Genomic DNA, 23,868 nt, shown 5'->3' with positions numbered 1-23,868 from the left:
GCTCCCAGCATTGGGCTGACCCATGTTTGTTTCTTTCACTCCATCAGTTTCTCTCTCTCTCTTTTTTTTTTTTTTTTTTTTGGCTTTTTTCTTTTTAGGGCCACACCCGTGGCATATGGAGATTCCCAGGCTAGGGGTCGAATTGGAGCTGTTGCTGCTGGCCTACACCACAGCCACAGCCACAGCAACGTGGGATCCGAACCATGTCTTCAACCTATACCTCAGCTCACGGCAATGCCAAATCCTTAACCCACGGAGCGAGGCCAGGGATCAAACCCACAACCTCATGGTTCCTAGTCAGATTCGTTTCTGCTGCGCCACGAAGGGAACTCCCAACAGTTTCGCTTCAAGACTCACAGATGCCCAGATCTCCCAGGTAAAGTGGACCTTAGCAACCCACATTGGGAAAACGCAATCATTGAGGGCATGTGGTGTGTCAAGGTCATGGACCCATCAGACCCAGAGCAGGGAACATTAAGCTCCTCCCTGGTGCTGGCACTACCCCCTCCACCACAAAGTCCTCGTTTAGACTCCTTCACCATTGGGTGATCTTGCTGGGGTGGAAACCCACTGATAATCTCATCTTTTTCGGAAAAGGAAATGGGTTTTCAAGGATATGCTGGGGCCCTGTCTGAGGCCATGACCACTGGAAGCACTAGGACTGCCCTCTGGGTGGTCAGTTCTGAAAGACTACAGCGGCCAAACTGCTGTAGTTTGTTAATCGAGCCTCTTGCTTCACTGTCAAGGTGATGGCCCTCTCTCCACACCACTGCCCACCAGCTGGGTTCTTGCTGTACCTCTGTCTGCCTGTCTCTGAATCTGCCTGTCTCTGACTCAGTCTGGATTTTTCACCATTTCCGTCTCCTCTCTGTTGATCTCTGCATGCCTCTCCTTCTGCTCATCTTCTTTCTGTCCCTGGTTCTGTATGTCATGCCTATTCATAAGCTTATCCCCAGATCTTCCCATCAGCTTCAGCTCTTGGAGGGGATTATCTCTGACAGTTTCCATGGAGGCTCCAATTCTTCTCCCAGCACCTCAGTCTGGGGGCCTTGGAGGTGTGTGAGGACCATGGGAGAAGCAGGCACAGGGCCTTTTTTTTTTTTTTTTTTTTTTTTAGGGCCGCCCCCGCGGCATATGGAGGTTCCCAGGCTAGGGGTCAAATTGGAGCTACAGCTGCCAGCCACAGCCACAGTCACAGCAATGAGGCATCTGAGCCATGTCCACAACCTACATCACAACTCACAGCAACGCCAGATCCTTAACCCACTGAGTGAGGCCAGGGATTGAACCTGTGTCCTCTTGGATTCTAGTTGGATCCGTTTCTGCTGAGCTACAACAGGAACTCCCAGGTATAGGGCTTTGAAAGTCTCTGGAGAGCTTCTGCTGGAGCCAGAGCTAGAGTCCTAGGGTTGGGTCTTTGCCTGAAGTTGCTGTTGGCTCTGGGGCGTGCACTCAGGCCCCATGAGGGAACCCGAGCTTGTAGGATGAAGGCAGTGGGCATCTGGTTTTTTTGGTGGCAAGAGTATGGGGGCAGAGGAAAAGGAAAGGGCTGGGAAGGGTAGGTCCCAGTAGCCCTGCTGACTCTGGAGGACCACAGCCTTGGAGTTGGACCAGGGCAGTTGTTGGGACCAGGGGTTTATAAATAAAGGAAGTAAGTCTGATATTTGTAAATGGATCCATCAACTTCTGAAGATGGTGAGAAAAAGATTCTGGTACATTTCCATGTGTTTTGTGTTCCAAGGGATGTCCAGGAATAGCTGGAAGTTCCCTAACGGTGGACTCAATCCCTTGGGCCTGCCTGACCAGTCTGGCCTCAGGGGAGTTCTGGTGGCTTTCTCTCTAACCCTAGGGGAGGTCTATAACCAGGACCCCTTCTGTTGGCTTTCCAGAGGTCCTGAGCTTGTACGTTGCTGACTCAGCTTATTGCTTGCTTGCTTGCTTGCTTGCTTTCTTTTAACTGCTAATGAGAGTTCATTTGGGAGGGGGGAAGCAGATAACAAAATTATATATACAGTATTTTTTTGTTTTTTTAAGGACATTATTTTTAGAGCAGTTTCATGTTCATAATATTGTGATCTTTTCATGAAATGACCAGATAGCCTTTCTTTCCCACTGAAAGTTGAAGCAAATATTTATCTTTGTCCGTTTTCTTTTTTTTTCTTTTTTTTTTTTTTTTGTCTTTTTGCTATTTCTTGGGCCGCCCCTCTGGCATATGGAGGTTCCCAGGCTAGGGGTCAAATCGGAGCCATAGCCACGGGCCTACGCCAGAGCCACAGCAACGCGGGATCCGAGCCACGTCTGCAACCTACACCACAGCTCACGGCAACACCAGATCATTAACCCACTGAGCAAGGGCAGGGACCGAACCCGCAACCTCATGGTTCCTAGTTGGATTCGTTAACCACTGCGCCACGACAGGAACTCACTCTTTGTCCGTTTTTAATATAAACATGAGATGTATTGTGAGAAAATTTAGAAAACCCAGAAACTGGAAAAAGTCACCCATAATACCAGCACTTAGGAATACTGACTATTAACTTTTTGATGTACATCTTTAAGGGTTTTTGTTTTTTTTTTACATTTGCTTTATTAAAGTATAGCTGATTTACAATGTCGAGCCAATTTCTGCTACACAGCTAAGTGACCCAGTCTTACATATATATACATTTTTTTCTCATATTATCTTCCATCATGTTCCAGCTTTCTTTCTTTTTAAAAAAATTTTAATTGTAATTTCCCCAATACATTTTTTTTTTCTGCTGTATAGCATGGTGACCCAGTTACATATACATGTGTACATTCTTTTTTCTCCCATTATCATGCTGCAAAATAAGTGACTAGACATAGTTCTCAGTGCTACACAGCAGGATCTCATTGCTAATCCATTCCAAAGGCAATCGTTTGCAATTCTCCAGTCAGCTCATTGCTTTCTGTGGTCGAGTGGGCCCCTGCTTCTCTATCCTCCACTGGGAGCCTCCTCCTTTCCTGTATGCTTCTTTTCTCCTTGGATCACAAAGTCCTGCAGGAAAATTGCGCTCCTAGTGCCTCACCTTGTCATCCATGCCACCTTCTTCTCCTAAACTCTGGACCCGAGCATCCTGCTGGCTGTCAGCCACAAGTGCTGCCTCTCTAAGCTGTCTTGCTGCTCTGGTAACCCCATCACTCAAGCCCAGAACTCATTAGCTGTTGCGTGTCTTGCTCAGGGTCTATTCCTGCTGATGGCTCTTTTCAGAGGGGGCAGCTGTAATCTGTGCAGTCCTCGTGCTTCTGAATGCCCAGAGCCAGAGCTCACGCTCTGTGTGTGTGTGTGTATGCGTGTGTGTGTGTGTGTGTGTGTGTGTGTCCGTCCATGTCCAGCCTCAGCTTGATCACTGGGGTACAGCACAGCTCCCAGTCGTTGCTGCTTGGCAAGCCCTCTATGGCCACCTTGTTCCGTCCCTGTCTTACCCCTCTAGGGCCCACCCCTCAGCATGGCTACGTTCCTCATATGGTGGATGGGCATTTATTCTGGTGAGAGCTACATCTGTCTTGGGATCTTCTGTCCTGAGGAAACAGCAGCAACCCCCTCCCCGCCCCCAATACTTCTTCATTGGCTCTTACACCATAAGTGCAGTTTATTGAGATCCAACCATATGCTATTTGTGAGATATTAGTTTAAAACCTGGAGTTTCTGTCATGGCTCAGTGGTTAACCTATATGTCTAGTTTCTATGAGGAGGCAGGTTCGATCCCTGGCCTCATTCAGTGGGTTAAAGATCCTGCATAGCTGTGGCTGTGGTGTAGGCTAGCAGCTACAGCTCTGATTCAACCCCTAGCCTGGGACCCTCCATATGCCATGGGTGTGGCCCTAAAAAGCAAAAAGAAAAAAATAATAATAATAAAATAAAATAAAAACTGACACAAAAATTTTAAAGTAAAGGAATGGAAAAAAGATTCATCAGGTAGACACTAGCCAAAGGAGAGATAATGTAGTTATACTAATTTTTATGGGTATAAGATTAATACAGAAGGTTTTTTTTCCCTTTATTTATTGAAAATTATTACAATTGATTTACAATGTTCTGTCAATTTCTGCTGCACAGCAACAGAAGTTTTTTTTTTTTTCTTTTTGCTATTTCTTTGGGCCGCTCCCACGACATATGGAGGTTCCCAGGCTAGGGGTCGAATTGGAGCTGTAGCCCCGGCCTATGCCAGAGCCACAGCAACGCAGGATCTGAGCCGAGTCTGCAAACTACACCACAGCTCACGGCAACGCCGGATCGTTAACCCACTGAGCAAGGGGGACCGAACCCGCAACCTCATGGTTCCTGGTCGGATTCGTTAACCACTGCGCCACGACGGGAACTCCAGCAACAGAAGTTTTTATTATAAAGATGATTATTACATATGTCACATTAGCAGAAGAATATTAAAAACATAATTTTAAAAAAGAACCATTTATAATATCCAAAATGTAGCTAGGAATAAATCTAAAAGCAAATATATACAACCCTATATGTAGAAACTAAAAAAAAATATTTGAATGACATTAAAGATTACTTAAGTAAATGAAGAGATAGCATATGTTCATGGATAGGAAAATCTAACGTAATGAAGATATGAATTGGAGATATTGAATTCTCTCCAGTTTCTCTATTATATATTCGAAGCACCTCCAATAAAATCTCAATAGAATTATGTGAAGCTTTGATAAACTGATTTTTAAATTTAAAAAGAAACATCAAGAATAGATACTATGCTTCTGAAAAAGAAGTGTAAGGAGAGAGGAGCTGCATTTTATTGTGATGTTGTAGCAGTTAAGACTACATGGCAGAGACCTAGGGTACAGATTATACAGTAATGACCAGTAGATTAGAAAAGACAGTCCAGCAACAGTTTCACTCAAACACCAAACTGAAGCACGGTAGAGCTGGCATAGGAGATAAATGCGTAAAGGAACTTTTTCTTAAATAAAGCCAAGAAAAAACTGTTATTGCTGCAGAGGGATTTTTAGTGTCTCCCAAAACAAATAATGAAATGTCTTATTCAAGGTCACACTTTGAATAAATGATTCTGCCCCTTAACTTCTATATAATCCTCATCGTGGGACCGTCAAGAACCTGCTTAATTCCCTTGGGTCTCCATTTCATCATTCATAAAATTATAACAACATATACTTGCAGTTCTTAGGGATGTTGAAGCAGGGAGAAGGCAAGAGCAAGCTTTTAACATTTTGGCTTCTGTTTTTTAAAGTATCAGGTCAAATGATGGGGGGAAGGAAAGGAATGTGACATTCCGCATAGTGCCACTAGGTGGCAGTCGATGATTATCGTGGGGCTCCTGTCACCCTTGACTGGCCAGTAGGGGGCTCAGGTCCATGAAGTTTGGGAAGAGATCCAATTTAAAATAGGAGGGCACCCATGTTATTTCTGGATGGTTATTCATGGGTGGCTGGGAGGACAGCTGTCCCTGCCAGTGTAGGGCAGTGTCTATGAAATCGGCCTCTGGAATGGTCATTCCCAGTCTCAAATCCTGGATCTTCCAGGATTGCTAACTAATGTTACTTGGCTAATAGTTAAGGTGCTTAACTTCACTCACCCTCTGCTTCCTCACTTGTGAGATGCTGATACACGCTTCTGGGGTTGTTCAAGGTACACAAAGGCCCAAGTGAGGGCTCCACGCGTGGCCAACCACATTGTCATCAACAAAATTGTCAACATTGTACGATGTCAATAACATGCTCATCTCTGTCACCATCATCTTTATCATTCCCACGCTTCCCTCACAAGCCCTTGGAAGCTTGGCCCCCAAAACCAAGCCCCCAAGGCCAGCCGGGCCTGAAGCTGCTCCGCTCACGTCTGCTCCTGTGAGTCTTTGGGGCAGAGCAGTGGGCCAGACCTAGCTCTTCCAGCTGTTCCTGTGTGGTGGAGGGCGAGCCCCAGTTTCCGCTCCTTTAACTACGGGCTGTAAACTGTAAAGCGCTATAAAGACATCAAGGATCATTAGAGCTGGTATAATTCTCTCAACAGTCACAGGGCCATTTGGTGAGGAGCAAAAGAGTGATTCTCACGGCTCTTGGGTCCCCCAGAGGGTAGCTCCCCTCCATGTGTTTTTAGCTTCAGGGAGCCCAAGGGGCTCCCACATCACCCTCTTCCCCCTCCCCGAATTCCTCCAGGCCTGGCTGCCACCTGGTGAAGGCTGCCACTCTGGTTTTCTCTGGCTTCCCTCTGCCAGTGTTTGGCCAGGGCAGGGCAGGGAGAGGTCTGTGGTGGGACTGGGCCAGGGTGGGGCCAGTAGGGTGTGTGTGAATCCTGTGGTGATGGGTTGGGCAGCCAGCCAAGGAGGATGAGGGGGTGGAGAGGGGAAGAGGGGGGAGGAAGGTGAGGGGGGTGCCTGGCCTGGGTTCAGCTTTGACCTGCCGCTCCCTGAGGGCGGGGTTGCTGGATGGGGGAGACCAGTGAGGCCTGGGGCCCATGGTTTTCTGTTCTAAACCAACTCCTTGTATGGACCCCGTGTTGGGGAGCTGGACTCATGCCCAATTTACAGATAACTGTGTGGCTGGAATTACGCTTTGGGAGAATGGAGGGGAAGGGCTTGCTGGAGCAGGATTTGTTCTAGAAGAGAGAGATCTGTACAGTATCCAGCTACTTCCCACATGCCTTTCAAATGTTGAGCTGTCGCTGCTGCCAAGCTTTTGCACGTGCAGGCCTCCTGGTGCTCTGGACTCCGTCACCCTCTTCGCTGCCTCCTGGAATTGCCTTTATCCCTTTTTTTTTTTTTTTTTTTTTTGGCCCACACCCGCAGCATATGGAGGTTCCCAGGCCAGGCTAGGGGTCTAATCGGACCTGTGGTTGCCGGCCTACACCAATGCCAGATCCTTAACCCACTGAGCGAGGCCAGGGATCGAACCCGAAACCTTATGGTTCCTAGTCAGATTCGTTAACCACTGAGCCATGATGGGAACTCCCTGCCTTTATCCTTCAGACACAGTTGAATTCCCCTTTTAGAGTATGTCCCAGCTCACAGGGGCAGTTTCCTTGGCTGAATCCTATAGCTCCTGTTCACTGCCCCACAGGCTTGACACAGCACATCCTGCTCCGCATTTATGCTCCACATTTATGAGTCTGTCCTCCAGGTTGGAACCTCCCTGAGAGCAGGGACTGTGTCATTCATTTATCGGTTCATTCATCCATTTGTCCAGCGAATACCCATTGCCTGGCAGGCCCTGTTTTGGGTGCTGGGATTTGCTCAGGGAGCCAGGCTTCAAATCTGGGTCCCAACTCCTGGCCCAGTGCTCATTCCATCAGAGTCCTCCCCCTGTCCCCCTCCCCCAGAGCCCAGCCCTTTGGCTACAACTCAGGGAGGCACCTTCCTCTCAGCCCTGGCAGGCTCCCCTGTGTCCATGGGTAAGTCTGGGGGGTTGCGAGGCACCTCTCTGCCATCTCTGGATATGACCACTTGGGGAACAGTAGGGACACATCCTCCCCTTTCCGGCCTCTGCAGCCTCCCACAGTGGCCACGGGGACCAGGCCCCTGCTTGCCAGGCCCGGCTGGAGCCCTGGAGTTAGCTACTCCTGGCCATGGGACCTGGGGTCTCTCTTGCAACCTTTTTAAGCCTTGGTTTCTCCACTTCTTTTTTTTTTTTTTTTTTTTTTTTGTCTTTTGTCTTTTTAGGGCCGCACCCATGGCATATAGAGGTTCCCAGGCTAGGGGTCCAATTGAAGCTGTAGCTGCCAGCCTACATCACAGCCACAGCAACGTAGGATCCGAGCCACATCTGCGACCTACACCACAGCTCAAGGCAACGCCGGATCCTTAACCCACTGAGCAAGGCCAGGGATCAAACCCACAACCTCATGGTTCCTAGTTGGATTTGTTTCTGTAGAAGCAACGCTGAGTAGTTATGTTGTGAGCCACAGGGGAAGTCCTAGTCGGATTCATTTCTGCTGCACCATGACAGGAACTCCTGGTTTCTTCACTTCTGAAAAGGAGATAGCAAGAGATTTTTCTCCTTGAGATGGTGTGAGAATGTTCTGAGATTCTGCACCTTTGAGAAACAGTGGTTCCTGTCCTTCCTGCCGCATTTCCCCCACAGGCCCGAGGGCTGCAGTCATCGCCCATCCGTGGCAAGTCAGGCCCCAGCTTAGCAGACTCAGAGCTAGGAAGCCCAGGCTTCCTTCTCCAGCACCCAGCCCTAGAGTAATAATAATAACAACAAGAACAGTGTCTCTGTTTTGGTGGTACTTACTCTGTACTGGGCACAGCTATAAGCACTTATTTATTTATTTGTTTACTTATTTATGTGTCTGCACCCATGGCATATGGAAGTTTCCAGGCCAAGAACTGAATATGAGCCACAGCTGCAACCTATGTTGTAGCTGCAGCAATGCCAGATCATTTAACCCACTGTGCCAAGGCAGAGATCAAACCCGCACCTCTGAAGCGACCTGAGCCACTGCAGTTGGATTCTTTTTTTGTTTTTTGTTTTTTTGCTCTTTAGGGCCACACTCACAGCACATGGAGGTTCCCAGGCTAGGGGTTGAATCGGAGCTGCAGCTGCCGGCCTACACCACAGCCACAGCAACGCCAGATCCAAACTGTGTCTGTGACCTACACCACAGCTCACGGCAATGCCAGATCCTTAACCCACTGAGCGAGGCCAGGGATCGAACCTGCAACCTCATGGTTCCTAGTCGGATTTGTTTCTGCTGTTCCACAATGGGAACGCTCCTTTTTTTTTTTTTTTTTTTTTTCAGTTGGATTCCTAACCCACTACACCACAGTGGGAGTTCCTATTTATGCATTTATTTTTATTTAAAAAATGTATGTATTTATTCTGGCCACACCTGCAGCATAGGAAAGTTCCGGGGCCAGGGACTGAACCCGTACCACAGCAGTGACCCAGGCTGCTGCAGTGACAGTGCCAGATCCTTAACCTGCCTTGCCACAAGGGAACTCCACACTTCACATTTATTAACTCATAATTTTCACTACAACCATATGACGTGACTACCATTATCATCCCCCTTTTCCAGATGGTGAAAGTGAAGGACAGAGAGGTTAAGCAACTTGCCCAAGATCAATTTGCCTGAGCCCACAATTGCTTCTGCACTTCTTTGAAGTAAAACCCATAGATCCAACACTCACCCCAGCAGTGAATCATCATGTTCCCAGATATGTTTCTGTGTGAAAATTTCCTCCAAATCATTTAACTGCTTCTGAAACTGCTTAAGACAATTCAGAATGCCACGTTCCCTCCTGCTTCTGTTCTGAGGATCAAAGCAGAGGCAGCAGCCAGAGAAATGCTGGGCTGAGGGGCAGTTCAGCTCAACTCAGCCACCTGGGGTGGGACGGCACGCAGGGGTGGGGGTGTGTGTGCTGTCTCAAGAGCCCATGGCATCCTCGGCTTGGGCAGGGCTCTCGGTGGCATGAAGACTGAACCAGGAGGCCAGAGCTCATGGCTGCTATCTCAGCTCTGAAGTTCTGCATAAGATTTCATTTGGAAGGAGGGTCTGTGCCAGAAATAAAATTTGAAAGCTACTGGCTAGATCATCGCTAAGATCCTTATGGGCTCCTGTCTCCTGGGGCTTGTTCATTCATTCCATAGATACCACTTGAGTGCCGGGAACTCTGCCAGGCACGGAGGGTGCAGGGGTGGATAAAAGTGTTATGGCCTCTGCTGTCATGGAGGTCAAAACTCTATGGAAAAAGACAAAAAGGCAAGCAAAAAATGAAAATAAGAAAAAATCAAATAGGGACTTCCTGTCATGGCTCAGCAGAAACGAATCTGACTAGTATCCATGAGGACACAGGTTTAATTCCTTGACCTTGATCCAGCGTTGCTGTGAGCTGTGGCGTGGGTTGAAGATGCGGCTCGTATCCAATGTTGCTATGGCTGTGGTGTAGGGCAGTGGCTGCAGCTCTGATTTGACCCCAGCCTGGGAACTTCCATATGCTGCGGGTGTGGCCCTAAAAAGACCGGAAGAAAAAAAAAAAGAGAGAGAGAAAAAATAAAATAATTACATGCTGGGATGGGTACTATGAAGGAAATCAACATGGTGATGGGATCTGGAGTAACCTGGGAACTTCTGTGAGTGGTTTAAGCTGAGCCCTGGAGGCTGAAAAGGAGCCAGACTTGACAGTCAAGAACCAGGGCAAGAGCATTCCTGGTGTAGGGAACTGCAAGTGCAAAAGCCCTGAGGCAGAAAAGAGGTTAGCATCTCTGGCTGGAGCAGAAGGTGGGGGAAGGATGGCTTAAGAGTCGGGTTTGTTCTAAATGCACAGCCATTGAAGAGTTGGAAACAAGGATGAGGTATTATCCATTTACAGTAAAAACATCACTTTTATGCTGAGAGGAGACTGCCTTGCAGGGGGAAAGGAGATCCATGAAGAAGCTGCTGTAGGAAAGGAGGCTAATGGGCTGCAGGTGGCTGTGAAGATGTGGGAAGTGGACAACGGGGAGCTGGGTGAGAATCCGACATTCTGAAAGTGTGCAACAGACCCTGTTTTCTCTCCCACACAATGTGGGTATTTCAAGAGGTATCTAATAGTCTACCTTTACTGCGTGGAGTGCTTCTCTTTGCTCTGTGTCACCTGCTGCACTCTTTTCTCTGTGCACAGACACTCCATTAGAATATAATTAGAATGTAAACTCCACGAAGGCGGAGGAGGGGGCCCGTAACGCACCTGTTCACTTCTTCAGCGCCCTCATCGAGCAGGGACCGCTGAGAGCAGTCCAGCAGTTCCAGATCGAGCCACGAGAGGGCGCCCATAAACCTCTTTTTCAGTTTCTGGCTGGAAACTCTCAGGAGTAAAACTCTCGAACCCCTACTAAAATTTCACAGTTTGCCTAGTATCTGCAGTATTTTTGCATATTGTCGTGTGTTGTGGTCGTTCGTGTTTCTGAGAGTAGAAAAAATGTTTTCCCATGGGCTTTCGAGATACTGTTTTGAGATGGGGGAGGGAAGACGCACAGGGACCCTGGCTCCCTCCCATACCTCTCCTGCTCTGCTCAGTTTACACTGACTCGCTTAAGGAAACTTGTACTTAGGTCTCCACTGATGGTAGCCAGAGAGAAATTATCTTCAGACAAATGGGTCATAAGTTAATATTCTCTTGGTCAGAATTTTGTATTTGGCCATGACTCAGATTTCCCAACCAACTGAGTAAGACTAAAGAAAATATCAATTCAGTTGGATGAAAGCTGGTAAGTGTTTGAGGTAATAAGGGACCAGAAAGTGCTGGTTGGTGAGTGATCATTGGTCTAACTGGAGGCACCTGTGGAGTAGAAGGACAAACACCATCCAGCCAGGACCACTGAGGCACGGGGCGGGGCGGGGGGATGAGTCCTGTTTTGAATCCTGGTTCTGTTGATTTTTAGCGGAAGGGTGATGGCTCTGAGCCGGTCTCCTCTGCCTGCGAGAACGACAGTGCTCTGGTGGACACAAAAGGTGCTTGTCAACAGGTAGGCAGGAGGTGGTGGTAGAATGGAGGTGAGATTATAACCGCTGCCAGCGGTCACCGTCTGAGCCCCCCTCACACTGGCACTGAGGGTCCATGAAAGAGGGGGTCATGTGGAGTTGAGAGGGAACCCACGGAATGTCTGGATGTGTCACCTAAGGAGGACGGCCAGAGGTGGGAACTGGGAAATGGGAAAGGAAGCCAGGGAATCCTAGAGCTGGAGCTTTAGCCCAAGAAAGGATGGGCTGGGCAGGGGGATGATTCTAGAAAAACAATGGTGATAGCATTCCCTGCCGCTGACATAGGGCAGGTGTGAGCAGGCTGCATTTAATCGCCAGGGAGGTGGAGTGGGGGGTGGGGGCATCTTCCAACCTTTTTTCTAATTAGACTGTTGGCTTCAGTATAGGAAGCCGGGGAAACTTATGCATCCTAAGTACACACTTTGATCATTTTTTTCAAATCTGCCTTATCGTTTTTGTAGTCTCTTACTCTTTACTCACTTTTTATCCTCTTTTTATGTCTTTAAATGTATGAAGCGTAGTTGTTTGATCATCCATATCCCAGTAGCTGAGGTCTCTGATTCTGCACTGTGCTGCCTCTCACTCTTGGTGGTCTGTTTGCTTGGATGCTTGGAGATTTTGACTGTGAGCCCCTGTTCTTAGACTCTTGTGATAATTCTGTCTGGCTTGGCGTGAGATACATTCCTGCAGGAGGACTTGTGATTGCTTTGATCAGAACATACCACAGACCAGGGTCCAGTTGGAATTTCAAGGGTCATTTGTGGCGTGGGGGTGTTAAGACCAGGCTACCATGTCATTTCAGACCCCTGCATCAGGCAAGGGGAAGCCCATGGCTTGCAAATCTCAGAGGACTACTTTTTCCTCCAACTATCCCAAATCAAGGCTGACACAGACATCTTTCCTTGTTTTTGGTTTGTTTGTTTTCTTTTCTTTCTTTCTTTTTTTTTTTTTTTTTTTTGGTCTTCTTTTTAGGACCCCACTTGCAGCATATGGAGGTTCCCAGGCTAGGGGTCCAATCAGAGCTGTAGCCGCCGGCCTACACCACAGCCACAGCAATGCAGGATCCAAGCCACGTCTGCGACCTACACCACAGCTCATGGCAATGCTGGATCCTTAACCCACTGAGCAGGGCCAGGGATCAAACCCTTGTCTTCATGGATACTATTCAGACTCCTTAACTGCTGCCGGGAACTCCTGCTTTGTTTTCTTTTCAATGTTGCTGCCATTCTTATCTTCCACCGTCTTTTCCTCGGGGTATAGCCCTTTCTGAATCCCTGCTCTATGTGGAGAGATTTCCAGTGTGACTCCCAGGTCTGCATGGGTGCAGAATCAATGCCAAGTGTCACACACCACCCCCGCCCCCACCCCATTCCCAGTACAATTCTAGGCTGTGAGACTGGTGGGTACCCCAGAGTTCATGAATGTATCTTCACACACACTCAGACCGGGGGTCTGCCTTCACTCCTGGCCTTGGGTTCCCCTTCCTTCAAATCTCTTCCCCTGATTTAAAAATGTGTTTTCAAATAATTTTTTCCCCCTAACATTTTGGTATGTTTTGTAGGCAGAGAGTTTCAGGGAGGTCTCAGCATCCCCTGGGAACTCTTTAGCAATGCAGAATATCAGGCTCCACTCAGACCCGAAGAATCTGCGTTTTTATAAAACCCCAGGGGACTTACATAGGTTGAGAAACATGGCTCTCCTTTACCACATTATCTGAAACAGAAGTAAGAAAGGCACTTTGCCTGGATGTTCTCAGCTGGGGACAAAATAAAACTGTCCTTTTCCCTCCCAGCCACCTCTCCCTGGGTCCATGGCTTAGACGAAGTCCACGATCAGTGGTCATGTCTCTGTCAGCTGCTGCCTTTCTCTGCCCCACACAGACCCTGCATGGATAGAATCAAGCCTGAGCAGCTGCTAAGCTGGGTGTGACCCCAGGCGTGGGCTCAGAGGTCCTAGTGCTGTCCCAGCCTGTGTTTGCAGGGTCAGGGAGCCCTTGTGCCTACCAAGTTTTCTCCCCATCCCCGCTTGCCTGCCTGATATTGTCCCATCTACATGACTCATCTTCCGCTGTAGTTTCCCTGCTCTGAACAGAAGCTGAATGGAGCTGGCCCAGGGCCCCTGCCTGGCCCCCCTTCTGTTCTCCCATCCAAGTACTGACCAGGCCCGACCCTGCTTAGCTTCCAAGATCAGATGAGATCGGGTATGTTCAGGGTGGTGTGGCTGCACACAACCCCCTTCTCTTCTCAAGGACAACAGAGTAAGAGCTAAAGGGGTGAGATTTTGTCCCTCTATGTTTCAAGGGTCTATTTCCCTGGCAAAATAAGTGTACAAAGGAAACAGCCCAGAGTCCAGTGTCAGGAAGCATAACATTAAATAGGATTACTTTAAATTCTGCATAATAAAATATCTACCACCTTGCCTGACCTTGGCTTCCCATTAACTTCCTTACATACTGAGCACCTCTGACTTGTAATACGGCTCCCACTTACTCGGCATTCATGCTGAGCCAGGCCCTGGGTGCTGTGCTTGATGTGGGTCGACTCGTGTAACCCCTACAACATCCCTCCGCAGACACAAGTCAGTCCATGGTCCAAGGTCATAGGCTTGGTAAATGGTCAAGTTGGGATTAGAACCCAGATCTCTGACACCAAAGCCCAATGTCTTTCTCTTCCTCTGTTCTGCTCTCCTATGTGCAGCACCTGGCCCAAAGTTAACTCTCAATATGTGCTTCCAAAATGAACGAATCTACCCATATAATGACTACTATTTATTGCATGCCTATTATGTGCAGATACTTCCTCTATATTAGTTTGGATCCTTAGAACAGTCCAGAAAGGTACTGAAGCTTATGGTTTGTTTTAGAGATAAGCACACTCAGATTCAGAGAGGTTAACTACATTTCCCAAAGTCACACAGCTGATGGGTTATTTATTGAAGGGGGTTTACGTTCAAGCTTTTCGTTCTGATGCCTAAAGCCACACACTTTGGGTTGTACCATCCCATCCCTCTGATGTGGGGGATTTCGTCTTGGGGGAGTGTCTGGAGGTTGTCATGTCACCAGTGCTGCTTGAGACCCTTGAGTGATAAGTGAGAATCACCTGGAGGCAGATGGTGGCTGAGGGTGTCTGACAACATGAGGTAGGGAGCGTCCCATCTCTGGGGTGTCAGGTGGCTATTTCTCCAAGAGGCCCAAAGGCTGGCAGGGGGCGACCTAGGAGTTCCCTTTAGTGCTGACAGTCAGAGGCACTGTCACCCTCCTGGTGCCCGGGGAGTCTCTGGAGGAAATGACTCAGAGCCACCCATTCTGAGCAGGGCAGTTCGGAAGAACACCATCCTGGTTGTGCTAATTTCTGGGAGGTATTTGGGAAAGTCTTGATTGATGAGGAAGTGGTGAATGATTCGGATCAGCTTCTTTCCTTCTTTGCTGGCCTCACCCAGTGCACAGCCTCTCACAGGGGCTGGTTTCTTCCACACACACGGCAGCAAGGAATGTGACACAGCAGGTTCTGATCCTGGGTTGCAACTGGGCAAAAGTTGAAACCTGAAATAAATGGAACCTCTTATGTTCATAGTTGAAGTTCAAAGGGCGGCTCTCCTCAAGTGCCCCTTTCCAGCCAAATAATCTGAGCTCAGAGCTCTGAAGGTACCAAAGACAGGTACTGTGTATGTCCCCTGCCTGCTACGTGCATCGAGTCAGCCTCCCTGCTCCCTCCATCAGCCTGGGACTGCCGCCCACCTCCTTTTTCACCCTGAAAATCTTCAAAACGATCAGTGGTAGCCATTTACATTTGTATGAAGGTTGCAATCGACAGAGCACCTCCGTGTTCATTCCCATTTGAGCCTCCCGAGACCCCGTGTGAGAGATCAAGTGGGACGTGTCATCCTATTATACAGACCAGGGACACGGGCCTCTGAAGGCAGAGAGCTTAAGGGACTGGAGCAAAAGGTACTTGGTTTCAAAGAGGCAGATCCAGGACCCAAATCTAGATTTCCTTTTTTTTCTTTCTTTTTGGTCTTTTTGCCATTTCTTGGGCTGCTCCCACGGCATATGGAGGTTCCCAGGCTAGAAGTCTAATCAGAGCTGTAGCTGCCAGCCTACGCCAGAGCCACAGGAACGTGGGATCCGAGCCCATCTGCAACCTACACCACAGCTCACAGTAACGCTGGATCCTTAACCCACTGAGCGAGGCCAGGGATCGAACCTGCAACCTCATGGTTCCTAGTTGGATTCATTAACCACTGAGCCACGATGGGAACTCCTAGATTTCCTGATTCCAAGTTCAACTATAGGTCTGCACTGCCCTTCTTGATGGAAATCATGTGACTTGCATTAGTGCAGCTGCTCAGAATAAATAATCTTAGAGAAGGAGAAGAGTTTCTTTCCTGACCTTGGCGGTAAAGGTGCTTCAGTGGGTCAGCTCAGGCTAGGACTGTTCTCACTCCTCCATTACTCCTCTCCTGTGTCACAGCAGACACTCCTTGGGGGGGCTAGGGGCTCCATCGTGGATACAACAGTGTTCACGCTTCTGTTCACAAGGGAAGGCAATGTTGCGTAGTGACTGAGAGTACGGGTTCAGGTCCTGCCTCCTCTTCAGCTGTGTGGCCTTGAACAAGTAGCTCACCTCCATGAACCTCAATTTCACATGGCTGTCCTCGTGGGGATGTGGCAATGATTGAAGGAGATTAAGTCCAGGAGAGCTTAGCATAGCATTTGGCACTTAACAGGTGCTCATTAAATGCAGACCGAACCCAGCTATATAAAGAATGGTCTGGAGGTCAAACCCTAGCCCTGCCCGGGTTCATTCATGGGACACTCGCTCAAGCAGCCTTGACTGAACTTGTGCTCCTGGGTGCACTGCTCACTGGCTCCTCAGAGCACCTCTGCGAGGTATGGTTATGCCCATTTCTTGCATGAGGAGACTGAGGCACATTTGCCAGCTACTTTCATACGTGTCAGAGCTAGAATCTGAACTCAACTCTCTCTCACTCTTATTCTCTGTTCTACTGTACAGTAGAAGATGACCAGTATGCAGAGGTTGGAAAGGGTATATTATTATTATTATTATTATTATTGCCTGCACCTATGGCATACAGAAGTACTCAGGCCAGGGATGGACCTCGTGCCAAAGCAGTGATCACAAGGGTTCACGTTTCTGTTCACAAGGGGAGGCCATGTTGTGTAGTGGCTTAGAGTATGGTTTCAGGTCCTGCCTCCTCTTTGGCTGTGTGACCTTGAACAAGTTAGCTCACCTCCATGAACCTCAATTTCACATGATCCCTGTTAGACCACCAGGGAATCTGGAGAGGGTATTTTATTGATTAGGCGTGGTGACAGGAACCCTCGAATTGGGGATCCAAGGACTGGGCCTCCAGAGCTGTGGCTCTTACACTTGCTGTGCAACTTTGAGCCAGTCACCCCACCTCTCTGGGCCTCACTGGCTTCATCTGCACACCAAGGAAGTTGGACAGGTTGTCTCAAAGATCCTTTCCAGCTTGCTGTGATGCTCCTCAGATTTCCAAAGGATTCTTTTTTTTTTTTTTTTTTGGTCTTTTTGCCTTTTCTAGGGCCCCTTCTGCGGCATATAGAGATTCCCAGGCTAGGGGTCTAATCGGAGCCGTAGCCACCAGCCTATGCCAGAGCCACAGCAGCGCGGGATCTGAGCTGCGATGTCTGAAACATACACCACAGTTCACGGCAACACTGGATCCCCAACCTACTGAGCAAGGCCAGGGGTTGAACCCTCAACTTCATGGTTCCTAGTCGGAGTAATTAACCACTGTGCCACGACAGGAACTCCCCAAAGGATTCTAATACCTGATGCTGGAATGGAGGAAGCAAGGCCATGGCCCCTGAAATCTCAAATCAGTTTTGCTTGTGAACCCATGTGTTTCCTCGTGAATTCAGAATCTGCCCGAGGAAACCTCTCTAATGATCCGACAGGGACTAGCCCAGCTCATAATTACCCCTGTTATTTTTAATTGTATTTTATAAGGTGCCTTTCATCCAAGATCTCAAAGGGCGGCTCAAACATTCATTAGCGGAGCCCCACCCCCTCCTGTGGGGAAATGAGAGGCAGAGACGGAGTTTAATGTCAGAAAGACGAGGTGGGGGAGAGGAAGGGGAACCGGGTATCCCAGCATCCATTCACCTCTGAGTTCAAAGGAGTCAGGAGCAGAAATTTGCCAGAGAAAGGCTGACCCTCAGAAGGAGTTCAAGGGAATATTCAGTGAAGAGCAGATGGATCAGGAGATGTCCCTCCTTAAAAAAGATAAAGTCCTTTCCTGGAGTTCCCTGGTGGCCTAGCAAGGTAAGGATCTGGCATCATCACTGCTGTGGCTCAGGTTTGATCCTTGGCCTTGGAACTTCTGCATGCCTCAGGCGTGGCCAAATAGATAGATAAATCAGCTCCTGTGCGCCTAGGAGAGGGTCGTTCCGTTTGGCTCAGTCCATCTGGCGGCTTCATTTCACTTGAGACTCATCTCTTGGTTGTCCTTTGAGCTGGTCTCCAGCACTCAGGCCTGTGCTAGGTCATGTGAAAGGGAAGCAAGGTTCTCCGTGTGTCTCCCTGCAGATTCAGGCACACTGGGTAAGCGGCAGGGCACAGGAGCCTTTCAGGAGAGCCCAGGCTGCTGCCTTAACCAAGTGACTGAGGGCAAAGCCAAGATGCCCCGGCAAGTGGCCAGTAGCTGCCCCACCACCTCCCTGGCAGGAGGTGAAGGAGAGTGAGATTGGATACATATGCTCAGTCCTGGGACCTGGCTAACAGTTGACGTGGAAGGGCCATTTTGAGTAGCCTATCACGAGGCCACTCCCTTGCCCCAAGACACCTGGTACTTGTACCAAGTTCCCTTCTTCCCTGTTCTTGTAAATGAAGAGAAGGCATCACTAGGGAGCTGAGAAGCTTCCCTCTCCTGGGGTTGGGTGAGGGACCAGCAGTCTCTCCTGGCCTGTGAGCTCCTGGCAGACTGAGCCCCACCCGAGTTCTGGGCACGGAGGGGTGGATGCTCAGAACCTATTTATTGACGGGGGAGCAGATCCCGAAGCTGCCACTCTGTTTCTGGCCTTGCAAGGTGGTCTGATACTCTTCTAAGAAGGGTCCTTCCTCTCTTTGGCTTGGAAATGGTTGGATCCAAAGGGCAGCTGGGGCCACACAGCTCCAGTGACTTCAGAACCAAAGATTGAAGTCACTGGTAAGCTGGGGGTGAGGGTGCCCATGATGTGGTGAGTGAGAGCCCCAGGGTGAGGGGGTGAGACCAGCAGGGCACGCCGTGTGGTGGCAACAAGGGCGACTGTCTTGGCTGCTGGGCCCTGTGGGGTAAAGCTTCCAACACTTCCACTGAGGGGGGTCTCCCAGGCCCCTTGACTGGTCTGCTCAAGATGATAGAGGATGTGGGTGAAGGATGTGGGTGACAGGAGAGAAGGATGAGGCATGGCCTTGCCCACAGGGAGCCAGTAGTTTTGTTTCGGAGATTAGACTTACACTCAGAGCAAGCAGAGAACAATGCCAAGGGAAGTGACTAGATTGGGAGTTTCCTGTGTGGAGAGAGAGGGGGTCTCATTCATGGCAGTCTTTCTTGTTGGGCCAGACACAGGTCTAGGTACTTTTTCTGCTCTAGATACACCTAATGATTGGTTGTCACATTGGATGACATGACCTGTTAAATGGCCTAGGTCAGAAAAGGGAAGAGGCTGGAGGCCAAGATGTTAGGGAAAACTTCAAGTGAGAGGAGGAGCCGTAGTGGTTGCTATTAAGTGACCAGTGAAAAGAATACCCACTGCCCACCCCCAGACCTCGTCGGAGGGTTTTCACATTCACAAGAAACCTGTGCCGTGAGGTTGATCAGAGAGGAAACTGACAGGTTCCATGTGGCAAACGGACTGCCTTATGGTTGCCCAGTGAGAGGGCATCTGAGGATTTTGCCTGCCCAGGGTCCGTGCCCTTCTCTTTTGGAACAGCTCCCCTGTCCTCACTCTCAGTGGAGCTAACATCCCCTCTAGACTTTGTGGTTGGCCCAGGCCTCAGACTCAGTGCTGGACCCTCCTGGTCACAGGATCTGTCCAGGGATGAGCACATGATATGCTGGACCTATAAGAACCCTCTTGGGGACTTTTCTAGAACTCTGGGGCCAAGGCACTCTTTCCTTTGGGGTTTGCAAAGCTAGAAGTCAAGCCTGGAGCTGTTGGGGGTGAGCCCGGCCACCAGGTAGGGGAAAGGCTCTCTAAAGATGAAGCAAACACAGAAGGAGCCAGAACTGTAAGGTAAAGAGGGACTTTGGCAAATTCTTGAGAAGTTTTCAGATGCATTTCCTTTTTTTATTCTCTCTTAAGGAATTTATGTTTAGGTTTCTGTCACTTATAAGAGAAAATATCTTGCCTCATATGCCCAGATGGTGAGTGAACTAGATCCTGGGTTTTGTCATCCATCATCCATCCATTCATCCATCTATCCATCTATCATCCATCCATCCACCCACCCATCATCCATCCATTCACCCATTCACCCATCTATCCATCCATTGATCCATCATCCATCTACCTACCCATCCATCATCCACCCATCCATCATCCATCTGCGCATCCATCATCCATCCATCCATTCATCCAGTACACATACATTTAATGAATAAAGTAATTGCTCAATGCAATTTTGGATGAATTAGTGAATGACTAATTTGTGCTGATGTGTTTGATGTCAAAGATACATCTACCTCTCTTTAATCCTGGTGGAGATTTATCAACAAAGGGCAAACCTAGTTCTAAATTCAGAACTTGGAAATCAGTCAGGAATTCAGTCTCCCACGGCAGCACTGACTTTCATCGGTATCATCAGCACATGGCCCGACAGGATATTTCCTTTGCCAGACAAGATTCTCTCATGCTAGTCCCACAGGCCGAATGGGAGTGACCAGAATGTCACTGAGAAGCACGTGGGCTTTCCTTTTGGAGCCGATGCCAATGCTGTGAGCTCTACAGTGACACGAGTGTGAGTTTGCCAAGAAGGACTTATTTGCTTCACCCTCATGGGACCTGTTTTGTTCGTCGTACAGTGGATCACACGAAATCCAGATCTGCCCAAGAACCACAGAGACAAGGGCCAGATCTTCCGGGATGACTCTTAAAAAAACTCGAGTCAGAGAACATAGAAGTTAAACCAGTCATCAATCTCAAACTCTTGTTTTTCCAAGGAAAACTACAACTCAGAGAAGAAGGGAAGCACTCAAGGGCACATAGAGAGTGATATGGAGAGACTAGATCTGGACCCCAAACCCCGAGTCTGGTGCTTTTCCTCCTGTGCCCCTCCCCCTCCTTGGGCCACAATCCACAACAGGCGGAGCTTGTCTCCAAGGACTCATTTCTTCTTTGATCAGTCAGGGAATGCTGTGGGCACTGGGCTGTACTTCAAAGATGTTCTTCTCATTGTCTGCCAGCACCTGCTTATGGACCACGTGGCACAGGCAGGATGGATGGACACAATGGTCACAGAATTGGTGGGAGGGCATCTTGCCCAACCCCCTTCTGACGTCTGCATTCCTTGTACAGCCTGTCAGGTGTGCAGGTGGCAGAGTGGGGGTAAAAGGGCTGTGTTCTTGGGCCTCTTCTCCTGACTCTTCAAGGACACAAACCCATCAACTGCCTCCCCTCTCACAAGTCTTTTTTTTTTTTTTTTTTTTTTTTTTTTTTTGTCTTTTTAGGGCCACACCCACGGCATATGGAGGTTCCCAGGCTAGGGGTCGAATCGGAGCTGTAGCTGCCGGCCTATGCCAGAGCCATAGCAATGCCAGATCCAATCCGCGTCTGCAACCTACACTGCAGCTCATGGCAATGCTGGATCCTTAACCCACTGAGCGAGGCCAGGGATCGAACCTGTATCCTCATGGATACCAGACAGATTCGTTAGCAATGAGCCACAACAGGAACTGCCTCACTCCCTAAAATCTTCAATCTCCTCCTCCTTCGCTCCTTCCTCTGGGTTAACAATTACCTGGTTCTCCTTTTCTTAAGGCAAACAAACCAATAAAGAAACAATGATTCTCCTTTCAATTTTTCCAAATGCTTAGTGACCTTATCCTTCTCTTCCACACAATTTTCTTGATTCCTTTATGTCCGCTGTCCGCACTTCTTCATCACCCACCCATTCCTTAACTTTCGGCAGCCTAACTTCTCTCAGAGGTCACCACTGACCTCCTCATTATGAAATCTGATCTTTTCTTCCTTTTAAGCCTTACAGTATCTTATTTTCCTTGTATTATTTAAGATGCTGTTCACCCAGGACTCAATCTTCCCTGACAGGATGTTGCACTGATTCTCTTTCTCCCCCCACCCCAGGACTTGCTTCTGATCATATCTACTTTCGCTTCATGGTCTTTCATCTTGAGTCTCATCCCCAGAGACCTTGTTCATCCACAGATGGCTCTGCCCATGCAACACTCTGTTGAGTGCAAGCTGCTGAGATTCAGAGATAGATCTCAATCATTCTCGACCTCAGTGAACTTGTTTTCTTTTGACAGAGCCAGAGAAGTTCCCAACCCAGCACCATCTGATGACCAGTGCTGGACCAGTTACTTCACGGAGTCAAGGGAAAAGCAGAACTGAGAGCAGAAAAGGACCTCAGAGATTGCCTTGGCTTAGTCTCACATTTTACAAGAGCGGAAACTGAGGCACAGGGAGAGGGAGTCAGTGTCCTGCGGTCCTAGAGAGAGTTGGCAGAACAGCCAAAAGGAGACCTGAAGTTTCTTCCAATGCATCTTTTTCCTAAAGATGCTTTTTCTAGTGAAGATGGAAGGTTTTGGGAAACAAAGGAGTATTTGGAGTTTTCTCCAAGATACAAATGTATTTCAACGAGTTCTTTTGGCAGCTCAAGACCCATCATTGGAACCTGTGTTTTGCTTCAAATACTCCAGCAAGAGGCCATACGGTAGCGATCCTACAACTGGGGCTTCTTCATGCCAAGAGAGAAAACAATATCTACTGAACACCACACATGGGCCATAAAACTAAGACCCAGAAGTTAAATGATTCTTACATCAGTTTTAAAGCAAAAAACAGAACCAGGATTGTAACTCAGGTTTCCTATGCCTAGCCTGTTCTTTCCATGGGGCCAAGAGCCATAAGTGCCTGAGCTGGAAAACTGAGCTGTAACCTGCCCAGGACAGAGAAGGATTTGACTGACTGAGAGCCCCCTGCAAAGCCACTGCGTGCATTTAGATAAGAACATGCCCTTGTCTTTATCCCCAGGCAGAGCTGGTGTCACGGGCACACAACCTCTGAGGTTGCACAGGCTTAGTTTAATGTGGCCATCTTGAAATTCTGAATTAGTTGGTAATCAAGTGGCCCACAAATGATGCGGCCAGTTCTGCTTCCCAGTTTCACTGTTTGCCACTCACAGCACTTCCTGGGCCACTCATTTGAATAGCTCACCATTCTCCCTGTCCTTGTCCCCCTAGGAGGACTTTGGGGAAGATGACATGAAGGGAAGCTAAAACCAGGCCAGCCAGGTGCTTCTCCAGGTTCCCTGGATGACTTCCAGAAGAAGGGTTTTAGCTTCCCTGGGCATTGTGGAACTCTGTTCTCCTGAGCCACCACGGAGTGTAGGATTTGTCATCTAGCTTCGCCAGACCCAGACCCCAAACGACTTGCCACTATACTCATCTCCTTCTTTGGTTCAAGAGCCCTTGGCAGCTCCCTACCTGGAGGAGATTCGAGCCCGCCGTGGGTCCAACCTACCTCTGCAGCATATTCTCTCACTAGTCATATATAGAGAACCTCTGCTCTGACCATAAGGGCTTCTCTTCCTTCACGACTCTGCAGCTTTCCTTGCCCTCCTAGGGCACCACCTCATTCTCACCAGCTGACACTCCCCCATCTTTTGAGGTCTGGCCATGGCCCCATCTCCTCTGTGAAGGGCCGCCTCCGACCACCCATCCTATATCCTCTCTCTCAGCAAGGCTGCATGGTTCCTGGAGGCAGAGCCAGTATCCCACCTCTGTTTTCCTCGCCAAGCCTCATGCGAAGCAGCAGTGAGTGAACAGTGGCTGGTGCCTCGATTTCTCACCAGAGGAAAGGCAGGAAATCCATTTGCTGGTAAGACTGGGTCATGTGCTTCCAGACACGGCTTGCCTGCTAGGCTTGCCTGCTATTGGAGGTGAGTCAGCACACGCCTCGTCAAACCTGTTTTCCCAATGGAGGCTCCTGGCCCAGACTTGTCCCTGGAGCCCAGGGGACCAGAGCTCTCAGGGGCCACGTTGCCTCGGATGTTCAGGGATGCTCGGAGTAGAATGTCAAGCTCCCGATGTTTGCGGTTTTCTGACTAATCAGACTCTCTCCAGGGTTCAGGCATCATATGATTAAAGTAGAGGTGGGTGTTTTCTCGTGGCTCAGTGGGTTAAGGATCCGGCATGGTCACTGCAGC

General features: G+C 48.9%; 1 long non-coding RNA gene across 1 annotated transcript in view; it reads right to left on the bottom strand.

Annotated features, from left to right (window-relative positions):
- Nucleotides 1–4,090: 4,090 nt before the first annotated feature.
- LOC146405339 (uncharacterized) overlaps nt 4,091–23,868 on the bottom strand; it is an 855,846-nt gene continuing 836,068 nt past the window's right edge. The window contains exon 3 of the long non-coding RNA XR_014837237.1: nt 4,091–4,212. This is a non-coding gene — a long non-coding RNA (uncharacterized LOC146405339). The remainder of the gene's footprint in view (nt 4,213–23,868) is intronic.

This window comes from Sus scrofa, chromosome 2 (genome assembly GCF_054392235.1).
Source record: "Sus scrofa isolate SSC_HxYL_T2T_F1_AM1 chromosome 2, Sscrofa_HxYL_maternal_Yorkshire_Landrace_v2.0, whole genome shotgun sequence".
Classification (NCBI taxonomy): Eukaryota; Metazoa; Chordata; class Mammalia; order Artiodactyla; family Suidae; genus Sus; species Sus scrofa.
Note: the sequence above shows the minus strand (reverse complement) of the source record. Positions and strands in the feature narration are given on the sequence as shown.